The following is a 22,690-nucleotide window of genomic DNA, read 5'->3' as shown; positions in this document are numbered from 1 at the left end:
GCTTATGTTGTAAGTCTGATTTGTCACCTGGGTACCCTGCCCCTTTAAGAGACAAGCCTCACCCACTCCCAATCTCCACCTTTCTGCCTCAAGGCAAGGGGATCTCCTGCCCCTCTCCAGCCACCCACACACCCCGTCTGCCCTTCTTCTGGAGAGGCAGCTTCTGCCTCTCTCTCTTCTCCCCCTCCCATATTTTTAGATTCTCTGGAACTAGAGTCACAGATGGTTTTAAGCTCCAGTGTGGGTGCTGGGAATCAAAGCCAGCCAGAGTCAGTGCTCTTACCCACTGAGCCACCTCTCTAGTATCTTGGATTCCTTTTTTGGTGAAGTAAATGTTTTACTATTGTGGTGTGACTCTTAAGAGAAAACCATGGTAATAAGGAATGTGAGAGCATTGTCACTCTATGTGACAGTTAGGAAAATTACAGCTTAGGAATATAATTGATTTATTCAAAGTCACCAGTAATGGTAGGATCTCATTCTTTACATTATGTCCAACATTTGTATACCAATTATCCAAAAGTCACACTAAATAGCACAAATATTTCTATTTGTTTTTCTTGTACCTCTTCTATCTGTTCATGACACTAAAAATCCACCTTATAAAAAGTTAGAGATAAGGAAAATGCATCTTTGTGGGTTAGAGAAAATACTGAGAGGACAAAAACATTAAATATTAGAAAATTAATGAGCTAGCTATCAATGACCATGAATTTATTTATCTTCTGCTGTCATAGATTCCTTGGGGTCCTATGTATAAACTGTCAGAGGAGGTCAATAAACATAGTAAATCTTCCCTGGTCATACAATGACTAATAGTGAAGCAGAATTGAATTGTTGGTAACCTATTTGTTAGCAGGTCGTTTTAATCATCAGGCTTAGAAAGGTTTTGCAACTCTTGGAAATCTTAAAACATTTTGTGTCTCCTTGATAACTGAGGTGTAGCAAGGCGGATTGAATCATCTCTGTCATTTTTGTCTCCACTGACTTTAGTCAGTTGAAATGGCATGTGTTGTTTGTCAGCAATCCTTACGATTAGCTGCAGTGACAGTGTTTGCCAGTGTCAGAACCAGTTCGTCGGGCTCGGCGGGACTGACCTACATTGCTTCTTAATGCGTCTCTTTGTATAAAGGCCATTCTAACATTACCATTGACCTACCTGTTACCTAACTTTATTTTTTTGAGTATCTTCTACGTACAGGACATTTCACTAGATAAAGAAACCAGTAGGACCAAGGTCATAGAGTAAAAAAGAGGAAAGAATCTATTTTATGTGAACAATGGACTTCATATTATGGCTAGAATCCAGTAGCATATGGCTGAGTGTTAATCATTTAATCTGAGAGTCAAAGTAACTTTAGTAAATAAATGTATTTAGTCTAAGTTCCAATGAAAACTTTGCTAAATAATACATGAATACCCATATAAACATAAGTAAAAATAACCAGTTTCACGAATGCAATTGCATATTTGAGATATATTTGGATCTTATACTAGTCATACTAATATTCAGGGTTTAAAGCAGCTCGTTTCATCCTTGAATTCTATAGGCCAGTGTTAAAAAATCATCACACACAAAATAAGGTCGTGAAAATTGACTGTACATGAGAGTAGTATACTTTCTATTATACTAGAATATATATAGAATATATATCGTGTTTCTTTTAAGTTTCATTTGTGAATGTCTTGCAGTTGGGAGGAACCTTTATGAATGAAGGCTGAAATTAGAAACATCAGACTTGAAGTAAAGTCCCCATTCTGATTCCAATCCATGCTTTGGTCTGAACCATTCAGTTCTTGGTGTTTGCTGGAATCCTCCAAGGATTGGAATTTCCTGGGGGATATCCAGTATGTTGGAGGCTGTAAACAGTAAAACAAACAACATTTTTTGTAGTGTTATGTCTAGTGCTAACTGAATTCAAGAAGGAAAAAAAAAGTTCTCCAACTTACAAATTTGCTTCAGTTTAGCTTTTAAAGATTTCTGAGGAATATGTGGTTTTTTTTGGGGGGGGGGGAGAAATCTCTTTACTACTAAATGTAAATATAATAGATACTACCGAGTCTATAAAATACTATCTCACATAATAAATTGTGGCAGGAAACTTTATGATGTAGATATTTTCATTATAGTGATTTATTATGCTTCAGGTTATTTATGTGTGTGTGTACACAGTGTGTTTTTAATTTAATCTCCAGCATCAGTCCACATTTTCTGATGTTATTCCATTGCACAGGACTGAGAAATATAAGGCAGACAGAAACAAATGACTTGCTAATATTTTGAAAGAAAAAATATGCTTGATATCAAATGCAGGTGTAAAATTAGCTTAACTTTCCTGTTAGAACCACCTAAAGTGTGTATGAGAAGTATCTCCTGATACTGACTTTTCTTTTCCTTTTTTAATAAAATCCTGGTTTTTAAGGTATAAATGACCCATCTAAAATAGAGCATTTCCCATTCGCTTTTGCCCACGAGGGAGGTCACATGTCTAGGGTGTACCTAGTGAAACTTCGCTGAGAGCTGTGTGTACTAATGTCTGAAATATATTCTTACAAACATATATTATTCTTATCCACTCTTTTTCGACCATTTAGAATCTATTGTGACTATAGCTGCAGCCGCCATCAGGGACCTACATATGATGGCATTGAGGGTCGAAGCTCTGTGCTAAAAGCTGACGTTCACAGGCAAGGTACCTGGCACTTCACTGAAGCATGGTTGGCGTGTGGTTGTCATAGCTTTCTGCTTCAGACCCTCTCCTTTCGAATTCCCTGTGCATCCAAGAGAAGCTTTATTACTTAAGCGTTTATTATTTGTGGAACTTTCCTTTTAGATAGCACATAAAACCCAAAACCCAACATTAACTAAAAGTAGAAGAACAAAAGGTGTCATAAGATGGAAAACAAGCAGTCATTTGGTTAAGTTGTTGCTAGCTAGGTCTTGGACAACACATTCTATCAAGAGATATAGCCATTGGAGAAATGCAAGAAAATGCAATATTGACTTTGATAAGTTTTATTCACAAGTTGAGCAACTCGTGAGGAGCAAGTCAATAAGCAGTGTTTCTCAATGGTCTCTGTATCAGTTCCTGTCTCCAGGTTCCTGCCTTGAGCTCTTGGATCTGAAAGTTAGAAGTTGAAATGCTCTTCTGTCCAACAAATAGGTGTTGTTCAATACAAAGGATTGCTGATGTAATTATATGGCTGTTGTTACCTTCAAAAAACTGGGCTGGTAGACCAGAAGGCCCCATACTTGATATCTGACTCTCAGTCTCTGTACTTGCTACCTGTGTGACTAGGGAGATAACATTAAACTACAGTGTTTTCTTTCTTCAAAAGATGACCAAGTTTAGTGCTGTGTTCAGTAATGTGATAGTAATGTGAAGTGCTTACCAGGGAATCTGGTATTAGATACCTTTTGGTAGATACAAATCATCACCCACTTCAAACACCTTCCTGGAAGTTTTAGTAAGTTTTATCTGTGACAAATCAGTGGAACTGATAGAGAGGGGCTTTCACATAAGCCTGCTGGAAAATGCACAGTAAGTCCATAGTTCTCTTTCTCTGTTTTGTTTTTTTCCTCAATTTCCTGTTCTCTCTCCTTTTCTCCCTCCCCCTTCTTCTCATCCTTACCCACTCATTACTAAGAACTGTAGAAACCATTTAGTGACTATGACATAAGAATCCTAGAGATTTAAAGTACTGTATTTTCTATAGTTTGTTCTCTCTATTTTTATTCCTTAGTTCTTTGGCTTTTGATTTTTTTTTTTGATTTTTTCCTTTTTTTAATGCCAAAGGGAACATAGATCTTTTCTCAGGTCTTCTACAAACTCCAACTAGTCTTATCCATATTTCAAATCTTGTATATATCTACTGGAGGAAAGGATTCACCCATATGCATTGAAATAGAAGTTGTGTGCCTTTCAAATATACAACAAACACACATACACCCACACACATACTCACATTTTGGCATAAGTTATTTTTCTCTGGTAACTTAATTTTGTCATCTAGGGCAAGTATGGCTTCTTCTTCGAATACCCACAAGTGACCAATCTCTCTCACCTTTTTATCTCTATAGATCTTGTTCCCAGGCTTTTATCAATCAGTGTCATTCTTTTCCATCCATTTGTCCTTTAGTTTTCACAGAAATTCACTTTTTTAAAAGATCTGTGAAAACTTAATAATAACCATTTTCCAGTCTATGGACTTCCATTTTAAATATTACAGTGTATGGGAATTTTCCATCCTGCAGAATTTTCTTTACTATTTTTTTTCTAGAGGTTTCTCTTATTTAAAGGGCATTGTCTCCTTCTACAAAAGGGATTTATATCTGTTTTGTGATACACTAATGTCACAAAATATATCAGTGTCCTGAAGTCTTTTATGCTTCATAGCATTAACATAAATCCACTTTAATGTTAATAAGAAATGCCTGCAAGGATAGTTTGTAAAGTATTTAAAATTAAATAAATAATTTTCAAGGAATTTTTCTTATCCCAATATAACATCTAAAAATCATTTCAACATCTAGCTCTGAAGTAGCTATTCTTTATAATCATTCTGAAGTAGTTTTGAAGGGAAATTTCTTTCCCACCTGTCAAGTCATGTTAATCAAAATCCTATGTAGGTTATACAATATTAAAATTATTGCATTCACTTAGAATGATAAAGGTTTAATGGGGCTGCATTTAAATGAGATTTAAGACTTGAAGCTATACCCTCATTTTTATTGTTAGTGAAAATTTCACAAGCACACATCCAGGTGGGGTTTGTTTTACCAGTTTTTGATAAGATGTGATTTTGCTTTGATTTGCATCCTGCTTACTAACTCATCTCCGATCGCTGCACGATTTAAACCCTGTTTTCCAGGTGTGATTCATTTGTGGCAAGGATGCCATTCTCCATTTCGGTGGAGGCACATTCCTGGAATAAATGTCTCTCCTTAGGGAAATGGCAGGAGGGAGTAAGTTCTTAAGGGTTTTTAATGAGACAGAAAAACAGACACAATAACCAACGCTGAGCTCCTTGTTCCTTCTCATTTAATCCACTTTTAATCATGCAGAGATTTTCCTTATATTCATTATGAAATTATTGTTTTCAATTGTGTGAACAGAGAGTTACCCTGTTATAGAGAGCTATTTCTAGCTCCAATCTATATATATCCAGTCATATGCCATTGTAAACACACACATACACACACACACACACATTTGAAATATAGCTTTTGACAGTGGCCATTTTAGAACAGGATAAGATTAAATGTACATGAAGTCCTGGGCTCATTCTCAGCACCCCAGAAAGGATATTAGAAGATGATGACTGCTTCCTTAGTGCAGTAGGCATTAATCAGTCTCATAAAGGATGATGGCATAATACACTTGAGAAAAATGTTTGCATGTGGTCTCTTTAATTCTTTTGTAACTCTAAATACTTATTGATTTATTGCAATTTTTTTCACTAAGTGTTTCTGTTACCTCTGCTTTGAGACTTGCCTTTCTGACTTTCTCTGATGCCACTATTTGTTGAAAGTAACCACAGGGAATGTGCCTGTATTCCTTATGAGATAGGAGCAAATAAATCATTTACCTTGTAGACGAAGGAAAGGGTATCTTTGTCACCTTTTTTTTTTTTGATTTCTCTCTTTATTCTGCTGCTTTGATATGTTCAATAGCTCCTCTGTAGCTTACTCCCTGCTATAATGGCAAAATCATTTCTCATTAGCCAGACAATCACCACAAAATTAACATCACCCCAGCCAGCATTAGACAGAGCTGTGCGTGTGTGGGTATGTGAGGGGTGATGGGGTGAGGTGACCGAGGGGCCAGGTTAAAAGGACTAGAAAGCAAAACCTTTACCCTCCAGAAGCTAAAACATGAGGGCAACAAGTCACAGAGGAAGCAAAGAAAAGGAGCCACGTGTCCTGAAGTGCAAATTGACACAGGACAGATTGAGAAACAAGATGTTCGCCTGTAGGTGACTTTGGTGATGCTTGAAGAGACAGCAACCTCCACTGGGAGGAGGATGTGGTCACGCAGAAGGTGACTCCTCGTGAAATCCCATGTCTCATTAGAGGTGCCATGGGAAATGACAGAAACATTTATTTTGCAGGTGTGGGGTGAGCAGCATGGGAAAAGAAATCAAGTGGGCAACATGCCACATGGCCGTGTAGTCCTTGGTGCCTCATGTCACTCCATCAATTACTTCTTCCCGACAGCCTGGGAGGCAGAGGTTCTTGCTCTAGGGTGGACCAGGCCGAGGATCTAAGATGAACCAACCATATGACCAGCGATCACTTTAGGAGTGCATGGTGGCATGTCTTGTTCTCCGTGGGTACTGACTTCTAAATGCATATTTTTGATGTTCATACAAAAATGTCCCTGATTTCTTATTATCAACAACTATTTATTTCTTTATGTTTATATTTTGAGGATGAAGCTTCTCATGCTGTCTTAGAGGAAAATACTAACATCAGAAAGATTGAAAACCATCTTAAAAAGAAACAAGTATGTCTAGATTGTATATATTTGTAGGTTTGAAAAGTATTCATAATTTTCTATAGACGATAAGAATATTGGTCAATTATAAAAATGTAAAAGTTTACCAGTGATAGTGGCCATTCTAACCCTCTCCAGAGGGTTGGGTACTCAGATACTGTCTAGATATCATGGTAGAGTTGTTTTGACACAAGATTTGAGTCATTAGATTTCCTTTCTATTCCTTAAAGTCAGCTTTCTTTTTGACCCACTTCTTCAGATGGAATTAGCCAATTCCTCTAGCAGTAGTGTTCTTCATTGCTCCTTCAACATTTGGATCAAACATGTCTGTTACTCTTTGAGATCCTGGCTGGTGTGTCTTCCTTCTTCACAAGAAGAAACGGCATTCTTAGCAGGTGGAGGAGTCAAGTTTTTGGGACTGAACTACTGAGTAAGAAATCCACCCTTGGTGGTGCTTTCCCACACATCTCAAGGTACTGTTGCATTGACAGTGATCTTTTCTCTCTTTGAATAATTTTGCAATCATTGCAACATTTAAGGATATATAGAACCATGATGTCTGAAGTACAACTAAGGATACTTTGTGAAAAACATGGGATGTACTCACTCATATTTGGTTTCTAGCCATAAATAAAGGTCATTGAGCCTATAATTCGGGTTCTTAGAGAAGCTAAATAAGAAGGAGAACCCAAAGAAAAACATATAGGCATCCTCCTGAATATTAACCTGCATCAGGCGATGAAAGGAGACAGAGACAGAGACAGAGACAGAGACCCACAATGGAGCACCGGACTGAAATCTCAGTGTCCAAATCAGGAGCAGAAGGAGAGAGAGCACGAGCAAGGAACTCAGGACCGCGAGGGGGGCACCCACACACTGAGACAATGGGGATGTTCTATCGGGAGCTCACCAAGGCCAGCTGGCCTGGATCTGAAAAAGCCTGGGTTAAAACCGGTCTCACTGAACATAGCGGACAGTAAGGACTACTGAGACCTCAAGAACAATGGCAATGGGTTTTTGATCCTACTGCACTTACTGGCTTTGTGGGAGCCTAGGCAGTTTGGATGCTCACCTTACTAGACCTGGATGGAGTTGGGTGGTCCTTGGACTTCCCACAGGGCAGGGAACCCTGATGGCTCTTTGGGCTGACGAGGGAGGGGGACTTGATTGGGGGAGGGGGAGGGAAAGGGGAGGCGGCGGTGGGGAAGAGACAGAAATCTTTAATAAATAAATAAATAAACAAAAAGGATACTTTGTGGTATTTTTATGGGATGGGTTTAAATAATTATTGCTTATGATAAATAAAATAAAACAACTCTGTATTAAATCAAAATATAATGCAAAAACAGTTTATATGCAGGAAATGGGATTCTGATATGATTACTAAAATCCTTCCTTATACATTTTTTTCTGTATCTGCCTAAACACACCATAATTGCAGATTTTTACATGTCTCTAAATAGCATGCAATCCTTTTTTTTAAAATTGTAGTTTATTTAGAAATGTTAATGTTGACTGACTGTGATCGTTTCAAGATATACCTTACTTTGAAAGATTATTTGTGAAGAATATACTTCTTTTCAAAATGGAGATGAACTAGGGGCACTTGAGTGTGAAAACACACATGATGGGCTGGAGAGATGGCTTCAGAGACTGAGGATGTGCACTGCTCTTTCAGAAGACCTGACCTTGATTCCCAGCACCTATTTTGGGTAGCTCATAACTACTTGGAACTCCAGTTCCAGTTTCTGGGCTCAAAGGGTGTACGCATACAGAGAATGGTTCTAGCATGTAAATACATAAGCGCGCGCACATACACACACCCATACACAGAGAGAGAGAGAGAGAGAGGGAGAGAGAGTTTTAAAAAAATCTTTTAATTAAGAATGTAGAACATGAGTGTCTTACTTAGGGTTTCTGTAAAGAGAAACCATGACCATCATAACTCTCATAAAGAAAAACATTTAATAGGCTGGCTTATCGTTCAGAGGTTTAGTCCATTATCATCATGGTGGGACATGGTAGCAGGCAGACATGATGCTGGAGAAGGAGCTGAGAGTGGAGATGGAGGTACATCATGATTCTGCATGCCTCGGGAAGTGATCTGAACTAGTTGTAACTTGATCATAGGAGATTTCAGAGCCTGTCCCCACAGTGATAATACTTCCTCCAACAAGGTCACACCTCTTAATAATGCCACCACTCCCTATGAGATTATGGGAGCCAATTACATTCAAATTAACACAAGAAGTAAACTCAGAGTTTGTAAGAAATTCAAGAACCCCTTTTGGGAGGAGAGATAAGAGATATAGACTGATAGATAGAAAGATAGATAGATAGATAGATAGATAGATAGATAGATAGATATAGAGCTAATAAAAGAAAAAGAAAAACATAAACTGTTTAGTGCATGATAGCCACTTTCTATAGTTGAGTGACAAATTAGTAAACCAAATGGTTAATTTACCTATTGGTGCCTAGTTGTCCTCTTTTCTCCTTTTCTTACTTGCTAAAGCATGAAATGTCCTTGAATCTGGGAAGTACATCTGGCAAGAAAGTGTTGAGAATTGCTGTGCTGCAATACAAAGTTGGAATTTCCCCCTGGCACTAGCTGCCTCTGGAGATGGACATTCCCCGTGCAGAATCATGTTGCTATCAACATGCTTTGGAACTAACATTAATACCACGATTCTTCAAAGAAAGCCTGTTGTGTATCTTAGCATTCTTTTGAGTCTAAAACAGTCATATGCATTTTATTATCAGTTTAATCATATGTAGTCACTTATTTCTGCAGAATAGATCTTTGAAAGTTCTTTTAGGAATCCTGTAGCTATGGCTAACATTTTATGTATTTGAACTATGAATAGCTCCTGTCCAAGAGTACATCCTTCCCTTTAATGGAATCAGGGAATTCTATTCCAAGGTGAATAGTCTATTTTCATGGATGATGACTATGGTCCTCAGAAGCAAAGGCAAAACCACCTTTGTTTAGTCTGACAACCTTTGAGATTAGATAGAGTATAGTTACCAGAATGTTAAGAAATTTGCCTCTTGGGAATATATATGTAAATGCATATATTTCTCCGATGAAGTATTACTAATGAGAGGTATTGATGGGTCTAGTAATTGTCTTAAAGTAGATATCATTTTGAAATGTAAAAACAGAACAGAAGGAAATTTATATGATGGGGATGGTTATGTGTTCTGCCAGTTCTCTTTTGGTGTTGCATTCACTATGGAATAAAATGTGAAATTTCTGTCCATGGTTCCCCCTTAAAGTTTACAGATGCCTATGGACCACTCAGACCACTGAAAATAATTTAGCTCAAATATAGACTTCAGTTACCAAAATCATCAGGACATTTTATATAAGCAACATCCTCATGAAATGAATTAATGAACTTCCAAGCAAGAATAAGTATTTATCCATTTAAATTTTAGATTTCAAAATTAAGATTTGAGAGGTCACAAAGATTGCTCAATTGATGCCAAGCCTGATGACTTGTCTGATCTGGTCCCAGGGGTCAACATGATGAAGGAAAAGGTCTGTCTCCTGCAACATTGTCTTTGAGGCTCCACATGCAGACTTTGATGTGGGTACCACACACAAGTAAGTAAACATTTCTTAAAATTCAAAATAAATAAAATTAAGATTTACATGTTGGCATAGTAAGATAATTCTAAACCAATATGGGTTGCTATTGTTTGTATCTTTAGGATAGTCTTTCTATCTTTAACAAGATTATCTACTTAAAATGCAATGAGGGCCACAGCACAAGTCTTTGACAACCCTGGAAACTTTCTGGCTGGTAAATCATGTGTGATATGTTCAGAGCAATTGTGAGGGGGACAGAACTGTACACTCGACCAAAGCTGCCATGAGGTTATATCAAATTCATTTGAAATTACACTAACCTGTACTAGATTGAGACTACCCATTTATAATCCAGCAATCCAATTAAAAATGAATAAGCAGAACGCTAACTTATTTTCACTCTTTCTTTCTACCTTATGTAGGCCTTGCATTTTTATTAATTTTATATTCTATCCCGTTCCTTTTTCTAAGAAACGAGGGCAATTTCTTTGAGTTCAGATATAATTTTCTTAACTCTAGATATTTTAATTCATTTACGACAACAAAATGTACACACTCTCTCAAAATGTCGCCAGCTACTGTGCTGAGGCAAATAAACAAGGCATGTCCCTTGGGTCGAAGGGCTCCCATTTGCATTGCGTAAAGACATTGATCCCCTTGGACTTGAGGTGTCAGCAGCATGGAGGGACTGGACTTGCAGGGAGGGTGAGCTCTTGCCTGGCTGTCTCTTCATCCTCAGTTTCTCCTTTCCCCTCATGTTTCTGGCATCAAGTTTCTAGTGGACTTTTAAGCTGTGTTTAAGTTGGTTTTGGTCACCTGTCAGCACCAAGCTGGGTTTTCCAAGCGGTTTAGTTTCTATTGTGTATCATTTTGCATTCTCACAAAGCTTAGTTAAATTGGAAGCTTTGGTGCTTCAGCTTTTCAAACTAATCTTTTCTGGCCGTGTATCATTCCTCATTCTCCTTCTGTTTTGGGTTGATATGCATTCCACATATGAGTGAATCTTAGAATTTCTGATATGATCAAAATTTTGCCAGTTTTTTACTATTCTTTTGAGTGGAAATTTTGTAGGTGATATGCTAAGAACTTTGTGATAAATCAGTGAAATAATAAATCATAATAAATATCAAATTTGGCTTACATATAAATTTAGTGATTACTAATAGAAGCCAGTGTATATCTTAACTGACACATAGTGATTATACATATTTGTGGGATACAGTATATATTTTAATACACACATGACATGTGTAATAGCCAGAAGAAAGTAATGGTATGCCTTTCAACTTGGACACATATAATTTCTTTATGTTGGAAACATTTAAAATTCAAAGAGCTGTTTTGAAATATTTGGTTAAGGCTTGTCAACTATAGTTATCCCCCATGCTATCAAAATTAGTAGTTATTCCTCCTATCCAATTGCAACTTTGTATCAAGGGGCATCCTCTTGCCGGCTTCTTTCTTCATGTCTTAACCAGGCTTTGCTAATGCATTTGCCAACTTCATATCAACACATTGAAATATATGTGAAATGTAAAGAGGGAAACTTTGGTTCATGGGTCTGAGGCCCAGATGCCTAAGGCCTACATCAGTACTATAGATGGGATGTACTGATGAACAAACTGTTCCAATATGCCTACCTCTTCTAGAGGCACAACGCCAAAGAATCAAGACACAAAGAGCACAGTTGCACAAGACCACACCTCTTAAAGTTTCCACCCCTCCCAACTGTGTCACTCTGGCGATCTAGACTCGAGCCTCTGGGCCTGTGGGAGCATTGTCAGCATGACGTTATGATTCATTTCTATTGCCTTGAATAAAGCATTACTTTGTTTACAAGTGAATCCATGTAATAATTGCCATTCTGTGCCCAGCTTATTTCAGTTAACACAATATCCCCAACACTTTTGCTCAGTATTTTATAGAGATTTGCATTTTCTTGTGTGTGTGATTCCTTAAAGTTTTCAGTAGTGTATTTTCTATTTCTGTGAAGAATTTCATTGACATTTCCATGGAAGTAACATTGAATTCGTCTGTTATTTTATGAATTTTTTTAACAATTTCAATCTTTTCAAGGGAATATAAGATGCCTTTTGACACTTTCTGCAATGTCTTTGAGTTCTTTTACATGTGTTATATAATTTTCACTTTAGAGACTGCTCATTTCCTTGTTTAAAGTTATTTCTAAATATTTTTTGGAGCTGTTGTAAATGATTGCAGACAACAGATTCCATTCTCTTTTGTGATATTTCATTGTGTTTTTATGCACCACATTTTCCTTATTCAACAGCTGACAGATACCTAGGTTGATTCTCCAACTTGGCTGTTGTGAATAAAGCTTCCACAGATGCATGGTTGTGTGACTTTTTTAATCTGCTGATTTAAGAGTCTTTGGATTTATATCTGGTGGTAGAATAGGAAACTCACCAAAGTTCCACTGTTTAGTTTCTCTGGAGCCTCTGTACTGTTTTTCATAATGACAGTACTAACTTACATTGCCACCATAAGTACAAGACATGGCCCTTTCTCTATATGGTGGCCACATTGCTTTTTTGTTTGCTTTTAGTTTTTGTTTTGCTTTGTTTTGCAGAGGAGTGATATGACTTGGTGGCTTTGCTTTGCATTATTCAAGACAATGACAATAAGCACTTTTAAAATCATCTACTCTTAGGCCATTTGTACATTATCTTTTGAGAAAGTTTGATTCAGGTCATTTGCCTACTATAAAAACAATTGCTTTGGCTTCTCCTATTGGGTTTTGTCATGTATATATTCTGGAAATTAATCATTTCTTAAGTGAATAGTTTGAAAATGTTTCCCTATTCTACAGGTTTTCTCCCTGCCCCCCTCCCCCGTCAATTCTTTTCTTGGATGAATAGACGTTTTCAGTTTGATAGAATCACACTTAGCAAATTTTACATTTGTTGTCTGTTTGTTTGAGGTCATATCCGAAACACTTGCCGGGTGCAGTATCTGGAACAGTGGAACACTCCTATGTGCCCATATTTTCTTCTGATAAGCTCCATAGCTTTAGGTTTTACACTTCGGTCAATGAATTATTTTTAGCAAGTTTTTGATACTGGATTAATTCCTTTCTTCTAAAATAATTGGGTTTCTCAAAATAATTTAGTGAAAACTCTCTGCTTTTTCCAATAAATATTCTTGATGCCGTTGTTGAATCATTAAGTGTGTTTGTTTCCAAGTCCTCTCCTTGTTTGTTTTTCTGCTTGTTTTATATTTCTGCCACACTGTCTTTGTAGTTATGGCTTTGAAGTTAGGTATCAGGCTTTGTCATGCTTTTAATTTCGTTCTTTTGATCAGGGGTCCTTTGGCTATTTATTTACACTTTCTTTGTGATTCCTTGCAAATGTCAGCAGTGAAACTTCACTGATGTTTCGAGAGGAACTATCCTGACACTGTGCATCGCATCATAAACGTTTCTATCATGTCAGTTCTCCCAACCAGGGAACCTAAGACACCTCTCCATGTTTTCATTTGTTTTGTTTTGTTTTTGCTTTTGTAACGACTACAGTCTCTGTCTTCAGTGTTTTATAATATCTACGGTGGAAACTATTCACTCCCTTGCCGAAATTTTTTTCTAGATATGTTCTGAAGCTAATTAAATGTTACTACTTTATCGATTTTTTCAGATATTTTGTTTGATGTATGAGAAGATTATTGATTTTTTTATGTACACTTTGTATTAGGGAAACTTACTGAATTCATTTTTCTGTTCTGATAGTATTTTTAGTGGAGACTGAGTTTTTCTAATATGAAATCATGACTTCTGAAAGCAGGAATAATTTGACATGTTCTTTTATTTATGCATTTATTCTTTCTTATATCTATTAAAAGTTTTCAATGAACACAAGCAATTTTAAGGGAAATATATAGTAAATTAATGAGATTGTTAATTTTATCTTTGTAAGACTTTTTCATTTGGACAATTTACTTCCTCAAGCAGGATCTTAATATTATTTACTCTTCCCATTTGATTCATTATGGATTTATAGACATTGGTTACCTGAATTTATGAAACTTGTCATAAATGCAGCATGGGAATATTTTTAATTTAATTCTTTTTAAAACATATTTTTAAATTGATTGTTTGAGAATTTCACATCATGTACCTCAATCCCACACATTTCTCAGCCTTTCTATATCTGTCCTCCACCCTTGAAACCTCCTGCCAAAATGATGTCCTAGGCCGTGTTGCCACCAGGGTCCATTGGGACAACTCTGGTCTGTGCTTCTGCCTCAGGCCATGTTGTTGTCCAGGGCCGTGGTGGCTGCAGCTGAAAGTCACCTAAGCTTCCTTTAATCCCTTAAGGATAAGTCCGTTCTTTCTTTTATCTATGGTTGAGGGGGGAGGTTCTACTACAATAATAATATGATAAGGAGAAGATGAAATTTTGTAACAACGTAAATTTAAGGAAATGAGTCCATGTGTGTGTGTTCAGTTAGAGATATGTTCATATTTGCCTTGAATATCTTAGATAGTATGAAAGCACTCTGGTTTCCAGATAAGCAAAATAAAGCAGTGCATGCTTTTTGTTTTTGTTAGGTATCTATGTAAATTAATATACCGTGGAGCTAAAAATTTTTCTTTAACCATATATAAACTTTTTTATTTTTTTAAGTTTTTGTTGTTGTTGAGAGATGAGGTGTAGGAGTACGGAAGTCCGTGGGAGGGAGACCAGATGCTGAGTTCAGGGTGTTTACAAACTGATTCTCCACTTCTTAATTCATTAACTAATTAATTAATTTTGAGTCAGGGTCTCTCACTGATTGATTAGCCTGACTGGCTGGTGCTAGACTGAAGCCTCTAAGTCCATTACCATAACTTCATCCTTCTGTAAGATGACTCTCCATTTGCTGAGGCTATAAGAATGTACCGTGTCTAACTTTGCTGTAGATCCCAGGGATCCAAACATGGGTCCTCATTTTTGGGCAGCAGGTGGTTTACTCACTAAGTCATCTCCTGACCCCTACCAAATGCAATTTTCCCAAGGGAGTCCTCACAAAAGAAAGTAGCTTACTGAAATGATGGCTTTACCTAATCAAAGTGAGCATTGCGATGTCAGATACCATAGGGAATGTTCCGGTTTGAGAATGAAATAGCTCCCATTTGATAATATATTTGGGTTTTGATTGCCAACTGATGGGATTTTCAAAACTGGTTGGACCATGAGTACTTTGATTTCATTAGTGGATTCATTTCATTGGTAGATTTAAAATTTGAGTCGAGTTTTTGAATGGTAGGACCTTGTTGCTGAAGGACTGAGTACGCTTCCTTCAGAAGATGTACCTTCCTTCAAAGGATAGCCTTGGCCTCTGTTTATTACCTCCCTTAACTTCTTGTGTGCCATGAGGAATTGACTTCACCGTGTCCCCATTTTGCTAGACTGAAGCCTCTAAGTCCATTACCATAACTTCATCCTTCTGTAAGATGACTTTCTTAAATATGTGTTCACCATGGATGGCTGACTAATACAGAAACTAGTACCATAGAGGTGGTGCTGCTGTGCCTAAATTTGACCACGTACCTCTAATGTCTTTGGAACTTTGGATTGTGAAAGAAATCTAGGAATGGTTGGAAAAATTGTAATTCTGTAAGTGGAAACTTAATGGTGAGTTTTGGTAGGAGCATAGAAGACCAGAATGCCAAAAGAAATAGAGAGTAGTAATATCTATGTTTTTAAGGTGTGTGTGTGTTTATGTATTATGTATTCTAAGGTTTTATATGTAGTATATATAGTATATATATCACAACTAAGAGTTTTATGTGTGTCTCAAATACTTTGAACTTGAACTTTTGAGTAATGCACAAGCTATTGAGAATATGGAAAGTCTCATGGATGGACTAAAAGCATTTGCTCTTATGTGATAGACTTTATGGCTTGAAAATGAAATTTCCTGAAATGCTTATGTATTGGGAGCTTGACTGTCCACTGGCAGGCTTTTGGCTGGCTCATGAGGGTCCATCATGATTAGACCAATCCATTCACTAGCTCAAGCTGTGTCTAGGTTTTTGGGAGATGGTGCAAGTTTCCAATAGGAAGTCAGTGGCTGGGACGTGTCTTTGAAGAGTCTGTCTTTCTGTCTTCCTCCTGGCTGCTCTGAAGTAAATAATTCCTTCTTCCACGTGTCCACTGTCATGACATTCAGTCTCATGTTAGACGCAAAGTAATGAACCTAGCCTACAACTTAGAAAACCCCCTGAAACCCTGAGTCTCACTAGGTATTTATTCCCTTTAAGTTCTCTCAGGCATTTCGATTACAGCTGCAGGAAACTAAGTAACGCGTCAAGCACTCTTGTATGTGTGTATTATATGTAAATGTGAATACACACCTCCTAAATTTACTTGTAAACTTTGAATGTTTTCTTTGTTTTTGGATCTTCTTTTTCCTCTTTGTTATGAGCAGTCCCTCGTTAATTGTCTGGGCAGAGCAATTAAAACCTAGATACAGTACATTAACCGTCTCTGAATGTACTTACGGTGTTTGTATAGCATGACCACCCTAGAGGGAATTTTCAACAACTGTCTCAAATGTTTCCTTGTTGTGTCCACAGGATGAAATGAAGTGTTACGATTTCACTGGATCAATTTAAAGATGGCGTTTTGACTTTTGATATTTCATCCCCCTCTGTTCAAATGATTGAGACTATTTTAGACACAGACGCTGGGGTGTCTGTGTCTATGCCTTTACTTTCTACAGTTATTGAATATCCTGTTAGCTTTGGGGATGTTCTTTACATTTTTCTTAAAAGAATGTCATCGTAAGGTGTTGTGTTTGTCTCAGTAGATGAAAATGTATTTTGCCATCTTTTATTAGCCTCAATGAGCACGAGCTGTTTTCTAACAATATTGCTGGTTGAAGTTTATTACATGTTGACGGCTTTGGCCATCTCCATAGCAGGATATGAGAGGTCTCCAAGGAAACCTTTCTATGCCTCTTAGCAGTCTATGACAAAGGCTCTAAACACCATCATTAGTTTAAACCCTCTGCAAACTCCGGCATAAAGGAATCCCTTAAGTTATTGATTACCTAATAAGAACTAAGAACTAACTTTCTTCAACCTGATTAGGTTGTTTTGTTTTCCTAAAGTAGAGGTATTGAGTCAGAAATCAAGTCTTAGGTACGTGGGATGTGAAGCTGCTTGGCAGGGGACCAGTGATGAGGGAGAGATGGAAAACAAAGGCAGTTTGAAACTGTGTGCTCTACTATCTGGGACTTACTGATTCCTTTGTACCCGTGTTATTCATCTTGGAAAGGGGGAGTAGCCCGTGATGGAAAAGGTGGTACTCCAGGGAATAGCAAAACGGCCAGTTTTACAAGTTATGTAAATGCAGTATGAGAGAAGAACAGGTACATCTGGACATTTCTGTGGTTTTATTTAGAGAAAAAAATCTGGATGGCCGGCGTGTGGTTACTATCATATCTAAATGATGCATGTGGGGCTTTGGAAGAGGACGCTGGGACAAGCTAAGTCGCAGCCCAATTTCTTTCTAAGTCTACACGAGTACTCACTTAGCCCTTCTGTATTTAATTTCCAAGTAAAGTTCATTTAGTCTCTGCTCTGCCACTCTGTCATTAAGTCTTTCCTTTGGGTGACATTTTTCTCCCAGATTTACAGCTACTGCTTCTCTTGACCTCCATAAGCAGGAAATATCCACGTACTGCTGAGTGTTCAGAATCATTGCTGCCCACAGCGGCCAAATGAGACGATTGCCTCAGCCTCAGCATTGGCTTCAAGGAAGGTTTGAACGTACTTTAAGCCAGAAAACAAAATAAAATAATAAAATAGCAAAACTAAATAGTCATCTGAGATGTTACCTTTCTTCCCGAGATAATTGTGGGATGGAATTCTGAGTTCGGAACTCATTTTCTAAGGCTAAGACCCCCTGAAGGAGACAAGGGCCTTCGGACTACTTGGGAGAGTCTCCCCAACAAATTCAAAGTTTTTTCTTTTTATACTATTGTTACAAATTAGGTCGGTATAATAAATAACCAGTCCAGCTCAAGAATAACGATTTTATTTTAATGGTTATAAGGGGAAAAACTCACGCTACAAGAGTGGGAGGTTGGACTTCCTATATGTCCGGCGGGCACTGTGCAGAGAGAGAGCTCGTGCACCGCACCCGGGTCCTCCCAGTTTTTCTCCCTGGGGTCCAGGTCACCACGCCTTAATTAGATGTGATTGGTTGACAGAGTTTCTCCATCATACTCTGTTGATCAAAGATGCTAATTAAAATGAACAAAGTTCTTTCTAGTAGCTTTTTAACTGACCTGGAAGGAGGGTGTCTTTAAAAACAACCCTATGAACTGTTCCACAAAGGATATAAAGGCTGTTTTGTCTTGTTTTTCAATATCTGAAAGGTCAGTAGTGAACATGAGCGCTGGCCATATTTTCCATGTTGCCTTGCTTGTCCCGTCCACTGCGCTGAGAGTATTAGTGCTCCCGAGCCACTCTGGGCCTCAGAGAGTGTGGCCATGGGTACCGGGTGTAGGAACGGAAGAGAGGATTCTGTCTCATTGACTGCATCAAGCTTAGTAGCTAATTTAGAAATGGGGCCTTTGTCAGCATCTTTCCCGGACTTGTCTGATGGTCTTGCAGTATAGTTTTGGATCTTCATGGTGGCCTTGACTGTATTGCCTGATATCATACAAGGGTGTGACCATCCTTGGTTTGTAGTATATTTCAGAAAATTCTTAGCGATTTGGACTAAGTCCAGGGTATTCAGCATTGTTCTTTTGCAGTTTAGGATGGTCGTCATTAAAATGAGCAAAGACCCATTGAGCTGACTGAGAAGTCCAAGCGCTGAATGGGTTAGTGTCCGGGGCATGGGCATTTTCTCTATAAGCCTATGGGATGCCTTTTCTCTGCTGGTTTTTTTTTTCCCATTTCCTTCCTAGGAAAATGCAAAGAGTGCTTTTCTTCACACCATCGGATAAATTACCTTAGGATAAATTGAATCCTGTTTACAGTCCGGTGGTTTTATGTAATCAATTTTTTTAAACTCTAGTTTCAAACTGGAACACTGCAATGGCATCAAGAATCTGTGTAGTTTTAAGAGTTCCTCTTTTACCAACTGTAGGAGTAAAATTATGATCTTTGGGTCCATACTCCGACTCTCCCTTCTGCTACACAATGGCCTTCAACAAAACACTCACGTTCTCCCCAGGCCACTTCCTTCATTGAATATAATAACATTTCCTTTTGGAACTCCTTTTTTGGTGGGAGTCAAGTGACAGAAGGCAAATGTGTTTTAGACACATCCAAATTTGAATGAATAGTGGCTTATGATTTTGACGATGCATGTTCTCGTCTTTATTAAGTGACCAACTGCCTCACTAGAGAGCCTTCCTCTCTGCAAGCTTTGTGACATCAGCCTTAGCTGAATGATGGGAAAAGGAGGGCAAAGAGGGGCTGTCAAATGAGACAAAGGGAACAGTGAGAGCACGGAAAAGACTGACATATGGTGTTGGGGGAGGGGCTCCCAAAAGACACTGGTCAGTGGAAGAAATGCATGATTGTGCAGGCATATGCACACACACACACACACACACACACACACACACACACCCTTCCCCCTCACACAGCATCTACAGAAGTAGCTCTTGGGTGTTAAATAAAAAGTAGCTTGTAGTGCAAATATGTCTCTAAAATTTCTTACCAATATAAAAATAAATCTTAATTTCAAAGTGACGGTTGCAGCTATGATCCTTTACAGAATTATAATTGCTCTCTCATCTGAGGGGAGTAAAAAAAAAAAGTGTTGAAGTCAAATTTTATAGGTTTGTTCGTAGGCCTTTACTAGAATCATCTGTTAGCTAGGCAACTGCGACATTCATCAGATGTAAGGTTGAAGGTTGTGTTTTGGCAGGCTGGGTGTGTAAATAGTTCAGAAAACATACTCCAAGGCACTATCAATGAATTTCTCAGACTCCAAACTCCATGTATTATCATATGACTATTGGGTTTCATATATATATATATCCCTATCTATCTGTCTATCATCTATCTATCTATCTATCTATCTATCTATCTATCTATCTATCTATCTATCTATCTCCTGTCTATCTATCCAGATATAGGTATATCTGGTTAGCATATAGATCTACCTGCAACCATTTTTTAACTTGACCAATAGTAGTGAGTCTGGGCCTAGCCCAAAAGTCCATGATCTGAGTAATTTTAAGCAGCTGGCATGTCCACACAAAAGTGAAAGTCTCTGATCTGGTCAGTGCACATGCCAACACCAGAGTCTGGGACCAGGTCAGTCTTTGTCTCAGTAGCTCCTGTTTGGTTAGAAGGCCTCAGCATCCTGGGCAGTAGGTCCATTGCCATTTCTTTGGGACAAAGACAAGGGGTCTTGGGCTCTTCATCTTCCTCGAGTCCTATCCCAATACCAAGCTTGGAGCTGCCACTTGGGCAGTTTCTTCTCAATTCTTTGTCTTTCATTTTGGCACCCAAAAGTTCTTAGCTGCTCTTTTTCAGACTTGAGCAGTTTTTGTCTGGTCTGGCGAGTCACAGAACACACCAGCCATTTTCATCTACCGTGCTTGGTATGGTCTAGGACTGTAGAGTGCACACTTCAGCTATCTTATCCCTCTGGAACTGGGAGGGATGCTGAAGAGAAAAAAAAAAACTTGATATTTAGGGCAGGGGCTATTGTCATGCATCAATCTACTTCAAAAGGCTGGAGGTTTCCAGCTATCTGTCTCCATCACCCTTGGAAGCCTTCACATACCTCGGATCCAGGGCAGCTGAAGGAAATGTGAGGAACTGTAGTTTCACAGGAATTAACTCTCGCAGCTTAACGGGCCCACAGCATTGCCTCAGAGGCCCCACCTCATAGACAGCCATGTTATTTACTTCTTTCTTTTTGTCCACACCGGTGTTGTTATTACTTTGCAAATTATAGAACATTTTCCTGGTCGGAAATTAAACAAACAAATAAGAGGGGAAAAAAAGAAACAGGCTCACGGAATCATTTATTGCTTGCTTTACTTTTTAAAAAGGGAAAAAAAAATCTGTTGGGCAAGAAAGAATGTGACTGCGTTTTTGTTTATGGCCAATGAGCCCAGATGAATATGTGGTAAATGTTGCCAAGACTGTTGCAAAGAAAATCACCGTGTCACAGGAAATATTATTAAATTCTATAATTTCCTTTGCTGAAACTAGTTTCCCTGGATGGAGTTGGAGAAAGAAAATTACATTCAGTATTCACCTTAACTGAAAAGCATCTGGGTATGGTGGCTGCGAGCCTATAAATAGCTCATCTGTGACCTCATTGCTGTTCTCTCCCTGCCTAGCGGTCTCCAGTTTCCAGGCGAACAGAAAATTGTCTGAAGAATCTGGCTATACAGGCAGCTTATTTGGCTAGCTCCGGCCTGGTCCTTGTCCTTCTTTAGTGACTGGGCACCACACCTTCCTTGAAATGAAAGCCGCCTGCCCGCTGCTTTGCCGCTACCGCTCAGGTAATTGCAGTTGTGTGGAAACTGGCCTAAGGTGACCTTGAAAACTGTTTTTAACCTTTCCGAGCCCCAGGTTACCCATCTGTAAAGTGAGGGCTGTGGCTGCTTCAGCCTCCTTTCAATGGAAGGCTTTGAGGACTGGTTAGATAGTGTGCATAAAGCAAGCTGACCTCTGCTGGGAGGAATACAATGTGTGAGCTTCTTTGCTGAGCTCCGGGCTCTCGGAGCAGGCCTCTTCAGCACAACGTGGTCATTCTCTGAGCTAGCGGGGCCGCTTGGAGAGGAAATTCACACCATTCAGGGCAAAACAATCCACTCTAGTTTCTAAATGGGGGATTGTCTATCCATGGAGCCCCAATTCAACAGATGGTTGCCAACCTTCCACTTGATTTTGTGCGTCTTGAAGCTGTGGTCATTAAAACTTCAGCTGGCCGATAACTTTGTAGAGGCTGTGTGGAAAGGGGTGGGTGGGTGTCTGAGTGGCAGCAAAGTCAAGGATGCAGCCTGGAGGAGCCAGGGGAGTCTTAAGCCTGATGCTTAGAAGCAGCCATTAAATTAACATGTAACAGATCAAGCAGGGTCCCTGAATCCTACAGGCAGTTAAGGCTCTGAAGTTGCTTCCCACGTGTTTGGGCTGCTCCTACGGAGGCCAGCATTTTAGCAGCTCACTAATAAAGTATCTTTTTCCAGATCTGAGCCCTTGGGCTTCATGTTTACTTCCAAGTTCCTAGTTTTCAGAAGATGGAACCTGAACCTGGAGCAAGGGCTCTTGGGGGAGTTGGGGGAGGGGAAGGGATCAAATCTCTTTCTGTTTTCATCCCAGCAAGGAAATTTTTCCCACCCAAGGCTGCGGGATTTCAGAATGCTCCCCACATCTCTGTAGCCATGAGCCCTGTGTACCTGTGTCCACTATTCAGCTTGTGAAATTTTCATTTTCTCTAGCAAATGTCTTGCTTTACTGAACATTTTGACTGCTTCCACGGATCATTTTGTCACAAGAAGTAAACGTAGTTCTTCAAATGATTTCTTTCATTTTCTGACAGCTTGGGAACCAAAATAAAATTGACATTCCCAGAAAACAAAAGGTGCTGTGGAACTCAGGGGCATTTACTCT

This window comes from Alexandromys fortis, unplaced genomic scaffold (assembly GCF_014885135.2).
Source record: "Alexandromys fortis isolate MF-2015 unplaced genomic scaffold, M_Fortis_MF-2015_v1.1 scaffold_107, whole genome shotgun sequence".
Lineage (NCBI taxonomy): Eukaryota > Metazoa > Chordata > Mammalia > Rodentia > Cricetidae > Alexandromys > Alexandromys fortis.
Note: the sequence above shows the minus strand (reverse complement) of the source record.